Here is a 7,023-nt window from a genome sequence, read left to right on the forward strand (position 1 = left end):
CGGTCACTTTTGGCAATAATAATCAAGCCCAGATTAAAGGTAATGGAACCATTGGTAAGACAAACTCTGCTCAAATAAATGATGTTAATATGTGGAAGGTTTAAAACACAACCTATTAAGCATAAGTCAGCTATGTGACGATGGATATGAAGTCATCTTCAAGCCAAAGGTATGCGAAATCAGAAAAAATGAAACTGGAGAAATTTTATTTTCTGGAAAATGAAAGAAAAATTTATATGTTTTATATCTCGAAGAACTACCTGATGAATCATGCTTTATATCAATCAATAAAGATAAATGGATATGGCATAAAAGGGTTGGGCATATCAGTATGAAAACCATTTCAAAAATTTCCAAACTTGATCTTGTTAGAGGTTTACCAAAACTTAACTTTGAAAAAGATAAAATATGTGAAGCTTGTACCAAAGGTAAACAAGTTAAAAGTAGTTTTCACGCAAAAGATTTTGTAACAACAAATAGAACTCTTGAACTACTTCACATAGATCTCTTTGGGCCTGTCAAAACAATAAGTCTAGGAGGAATGAAATATGATTTTGTTATTGTTGATGACTTCTCAAGATTTACATGGGTTCTGTTTTTGAAACAAAAAGATGATGCTTTTGAAGCATTCAAAATATTTTGCAAAAAGGTTCAAAATGAAAAAGAGTCCAACATCATTTCTGTAAGAAGTGATCATGGAGGTGAATTTATAAATGCTTCATTCAAAACCTTTTTTTTGATGAACTTGACATATCTCACAATCTCTCATGTGCAAGAACTCCACAACAAAACGGAGTTGTTGAACGAAAAAATAGAACACTACAAGAAATGGCAAGAACGATTTTAGAAGAATCAAATGTTGAAAGATATTTTTAGGCTGAAGCCATAAACACATCTTGCTATATCTTAAACCGTGTATCTATCAGAAAGATTATCAACAAAATTCCATATGAAATCTGGAAAAATAGAAAATCAAACATTTCTTACTTTCATATTTTTGGTTGTTACTGTTACATTTTAAACAACAAAGATCTTGTTGGAAAATTTGATGCAAAATATGACAAAGCAATCTTTCTTGTGTACTCAACCGAATCTAAAGGTTATAGGGTGTTTAATTTAAGAACTAACGTTGTTGAAATAAGTATGTGTATATTATTTCATGAGTTCGATGACTTAGATATGAGTCAAAAGGATGAGGAAGAAGAAACTTCAATTGAAACACAACAGCAAAACAATTTGCAAAAAACAGAGATTGATAAACAATATCCGTTTCATTCTCCACCAAAAAGCTAGAAATTAATTGAAGATCATCCTCAAACCCAGATTATTGGAGACATGGCTGATGGAATCAAAACCAGAAAATCATTAAAGAATGATGAAAACAACATGGCAATGATATCTCAGATTGAACCAAAATCAATCAAAGATGCAATCACTGATCAATCTTGGGTAAATGCCATGAAGGAAGAACTACTGCAGTTTGAGAAAAATGAAGTCTGGACTCTAGTAACTAATCCATTAGATCAAACAGTCATTGGCACTCGATAGGTGTTCAGAAACAAACTTGATGAAGAAGGTAAGGTTATCAGAAACAAAGCAAGATTAGTAGCTCAAGGCTACAATCAACAAGAAGGTATAGACTATGATGAAACTTTTGCTCCAGTTGCAAGGTTAGAAGTTATTCAAATACTTCTTGCATATGCATCTCATAAACTCATTAAACTGTTTCAAATGGATGTTAAAAGTGCTTTTTTAAATGGGTTCTTAAATGAACAGGTGTATGTAAAACAACCTCCGGGTTTTGAGAGTCAAGCTAAACCAAATTATGTTTTCAAACTTATCAAAGCACTATATGGCTTAAAACAAGCACCAAGGGCTTGGTATGAAAGGCTAAGTTCATTTCTAATTAAAAATGATTTTCAAAGAGGAAAAATCAACACTACACTATTCAAGAAAACAGAGGGAAATAATTTACTCATTGTTCAAGTATGTGTTGATGATATCATCTTTGGATCAACAAATGAAAAGTTGTGTGAAGATTTCTCAAAACTTATGCAAAGTGAATTTGAAATGAACATGATGGGAGAATTAAGATACTTTCTTGGATTACAAATTAAACAATATGAGAAAGGCATTTTTATATGTCAAGAAAAATACATCAAAGATCTACTAATTAAATACAAAATGAATGAATCAAAAATCATGACCACTCTTATGCACCCATCCACTTCTTTAGAAAAAGATGAAAATGGAAAATATGTTTCTGAAAAAGAGTATCGAGGAATGATTGGTTCTCTGCTGTATCTAACTGCTAGTAGACCAGATATCGTGTTTGCAGTAGGATTATGTGCCCGATTTCAATCAGCACCAAAAGAATCCCATTTAACAGCAGTAAAACGCATATTTAGATATCTTGTTGGAACCACTAATCTTGGTCTTTGGTATAGAAAATGTTCACATTTTGATATTATAGCATACTGTGATGCTAATTATGCCAGAGATAAAATTGAAAGAAAAAACATGGGTGGAGCATGTCAGTTCTTAGGCGAAGCATTATTCAGTTGGTCTTGCAGAAAACATAACACCATAGCACTGTCCACAACAGAGGCCGAATATGTTTCAGCAGCAAACTGTTGTTCACAGGTTTTGTGGATTAAAAATCAACTTCAAGATTACTCTGTAAGCTATTCCATTATTCCAATTTATTGTGATAATACAAGTGCTATCAATTTGTCTAAGAATCCCATTCAGCATTCTAGATCAAAACATATTGAAATAAAACATCATTTTATTCGTGATCATGTCAATAAAAAAGATATTGAATTAATCTTTATTGATACTCAAAATCAACTTGCTGACATTTTTACAAAGCCTCTTGTCGAGGATAGTTTCAATTTGATCAAACAAAAAATTGAAAATTATAAAAAATCCAGAAAATTCTGGATAAATTCTGCTTCTGCAGAAAACGGAGAACGTTTATCAGTCTCCTTTTCGCGACTCATCATTCTCCGTTCTGAAGAAACCAACAGGTTTCTTTAATCTAACTTTTTCCCTCTCAAAATAAAAAAAAAGGCAAATCTTAGCATTTAATACACATGCCTTTCTGTCTGAGAGTAGAGTGCTGACACAAAGGTAGAGTGTTGACACATACACTCTTCAATCCCCCAAAATGCTTTTCCTTTTTCCCTAGGTACAAACAGTTTCTATTGGGCAGCAAAGTCATCATTATTCTCCTTTTATTTTCCTCTCCTTAAGTCAGACAATCTGTTACTGTCTCGCTCATCCCTTCATCTCCTTTTTATTTCCAAAAGCTACATTGCCTTTCTCTCTAAATACCAACGTTCCTATTCATCTTCTTCATCCTCAATCTTCCATCCACAAAACAATTATGGCGCGAACCAAACAATCAACACGCAAAAATGCCTCTCCCTACACACCACACTCTTCATCTTCTTCATACAAATCTGTAGAGCGCTCACCCTCTCCACCACCTCGACCAACACCACCACACACCTCCTCTGCCTCTCCTCCTTCTCACACCAGCCAAGAAATTCTCAATCTCAATCCTCTGTCTATTCTTCTTCCACCATTGTATACTCGCCCCACACCAAACATTGCTCAAGTGCCTCCACATTTACGCACTTAAACTACTCCTCCACGACGATCCATGAGAGTACAATCTGGAATTGGAACTTCAAAACTTTTGAACCCTAAACCTCATTACTTCATCATCTCAGATTCTGAGATTGATGATTCCTGTGAATCTTGCCCTCCATCAGCAACAACACCACAAAATAATCCAACATCAACATCTGAAAAGGCACCAATCCACACTAAACCTACCACACCTTCCAAATCTACTTTATCCTCTGAACCCTCACAATTAACTCCCCTACACCAAAAACGGAGATTGATCAATGAAATTGTCTCCCCTCATACTAAACAAAATAAACCTTCCTCTCAATCCAAAGCACAAACAAAACCCATGAAAACAAAATTTGCCTTGACAATTGCGTAGTTCCTTGCTCGAAAGAAACTTCCAAACTCTCAGAAGAGAAAAACCAACGCTCCTAAACAAAACCTCAAACATTGTCAACCCGCCTCTCCAGAACATTCTTCACAATGTTCCCCACCCCAACCTCCAAAACGTTCTCCAACTCAAGAACGTTCTCCTATTCAAACTCCTTTTTCTCCTTCTTCACAAGAACGTTCTCCAAATCAAGAACGTTCCCCTGCTCACTCAGTCCCTCCTCCAGAACCCTCTCCATACACACAACCTTCCCCATCAACACACGCCAAACGATCTCCCACTCCAGAACGTTCCTCTACCTCCACCTCGTCTGAATCTGAACCATCCCCACTACCTAAAAAATCCAAACAAAATACTTCACCTCTGATTCCTTCCAGCAAAACCAAACTCTTCAAAAGCAAATGGGCTCAATGCCCAGTTGGGATTGGACGAGTTTTCATTTTTGAAAACCTCATCATTGACGGCAATGTTGTCCTGCATCACACAGATGCTCTTGGATGGACCTCATTCCTGCAAACATCTGAAAGCTACTATCCAGATGTTGTCCGAGCATTTTATTGCAATGCAAAGACGTTTGCTGACAAATCCCTTATTATTTCCACAATTAAGGGAGTTGAGATCAAACTAACTCCAGAAATTCTGGCCTCAATCCTTAAGTTGCCCACAAAAGGTCCATCTGTGTTTGGTGACAACTGGTACTTAGCCTTAAATCTTTGCAAGACTGAAGTCCTCTCTGACTTGTTTGAAGAAGATTCAACTCGTTACTTGTCAACATATCTCAAGCCACTTCCTAAAGTGTTTAATAACATGTGCCAACATACTCTAATTCCTCACTGTGGAAGTCATGAGTATGTCTCTGACAATGATGCACTGCTCATCCATCTCTCCTCAACTGCAAGCGACTGAATTTACCTCATGTGATTCTCCAGCACATGATTTGTGCAGCTACCAAAGACTAGAAGAAGAATATTGTACCTTACGGCATGGTTCTGACTAAGGTCTTCAGGTACTTTGGAGTCTCTCTGTCCTCTGAAAAACATCTGATCAAAATCTCAAAGTTTTCCACCAAAAATCTCTCTCACATGCGCAAAAAATCCTCTGCCCAAACTCCTACTCCTGCTTCCTCTTTTCCCACCTTCTCCAAACGCAAACGCTTAGCAGGAAGAAGACCTACTACACACCTTATTCCATTCCCATCAAATCCTCTTAACCCTGAGGAAAATCCAGCAAACAACACAACCCCAAAACCTTCTTCACCAAATCCAAAACGTTCTTCACCCCCTCTAGAACGTTCTCCAGAAAAAATCCCAACTCCCTCAAACCTCTTTCCTCAAACATCCACCTTTGTATCCTCAGCTCTTCCATCATTTTCTCAAACCCTTCACTCCCCTTCTCACGACTTTGGTAATTTCCTATCTAATCCACATTTTTCTACCATGTCTCCCCTATTTGTATCCCCTCAAAAAACCAGCTCTTCCATTTTCGGCATCAGTCAGTTTTTAAACTTTCCAGCAACTGTTGGTCCATCTAACACATCTATTTACCCCTTACCCTCCATCTCATCCTCCTTTGCCACTTTTCCATCCTTCTCTACAAATCCCATTCCTTCCAACATTGTCGTTGCTACCACTTCTCAACCCTCTACTCACCTTCACTCTTCTCCTCGCTTAGCTGAACCCTCAAATTCTGACATCATGGCTGCTCTTCAGATCATAATGGCACGACAGGTTCAGCACGATCAAGAAACTGCTCTGTTGAGAACTTGGTTGACAGAACACCTTGCTCCCAAGCTGGAAATTCCACCTCCACCTCCTCACTCGGTTCCTCCTCCTTCCCAAGTTCCTCATCTAGGGAAATCCTCCTCTTCAGAAGGATCTTCTCCCTCCTTAGCTTCTTAGTTTTATTGTTTTTCGGCTACCTTTTTGAATGACAAAGGGGGAGAATTAAGTTAGTTTTTAATTTGTATTAAAAAGACTGATTATGTAATTTTGCCCATACTTTTGTACCTTTGTTCTAAATTAAATGAAAAACTAGTTTGTTGCATACAGTGTTTTAAATTCTGTCAATTTAAAAACTGCACAAATTGAGGGGGAGCTGTTTAAGCTCTTCTAAATACTTGATATTAGAATCAGAATTAAAATCTAAATTAACATGTTTGTCATCATCAAAAAGGGGGAGATTGTTGAGACAAACTCAATATTTAAAGTTTTGATGAAAATAAACAAAGGTTAATTAAGAAAGTTAATTATGATTCTAAAATGTTATGTTAATTTAACATATGTTTTTGAGTGAATTTAATTAAGAACAAAATCAAGGAAAACAAAGAAAACAGCAACAAGAACAGTAAAACAGAGAAAGATCTCCAGCATCAAAAAAGTTCATCACAACATGTTGATCAAACTTTTTCTACCTCTTTCACAAAGAGTCTGCCCTGAAAATTTATTCATATAGAATCAGCATATGGCAAGGAACAAATAGGATTCATCCAAACTCAAAAAGGTTATCTGATCTCTAAAATTAAAGGACTCAAAGTCAGACAAAAATCAAGACAGTTTGTAACTCCAAAAATCAAACTGTCAAGAAAGTTTGATCAACCTTGATATATGATAAGACATTGCAAAAGACATCCAGAACGATTAAAATAGGAACTCCAGATTGATTATTAAATCTCAAGAAAGTTCAAATTGACAGACCCAGATTGATAATCAATCTCTGTTTTCTGCTTTGTTTTCTGCTCTGTTTTCCACATAACTTCAGTAGTTGTGCATTCTCCTATGTAATGGCTTATAATTCTTCTCCAAACTCCTCTGGCTACATTCAAGACTCAAGATCAAGAATGTACCATCCAAGATCAAGGGAGAAACATCAAAGGCTATTTTACTAGAAGACAAAACTGCTTTAAATGCTAAACCAAAAAAGTCAAAAAGAGGGAAAAGCAGTTTTTCAAAGCTGGATTATTTTTAATCTGATATATTGCCTTCATTCAAACTTCA

The sequence above is a fragment of the Cicer arietinum genome, chromosome 2 (assembly GCF_000331145.2).
Source record: "Cicer arietinum cultivar CDC Frontier isolate Library 1 chromosome 2, Cicar.CDCFrontier_v2.0, whole genome shotgun sequence".
NCBI classification, from domain to species: Eukaryota; Viridiplantae; Streptophyta; class Magnoliopsida; order Fabales; family Fabaceae; genus Cicer; species Cicer arietinum.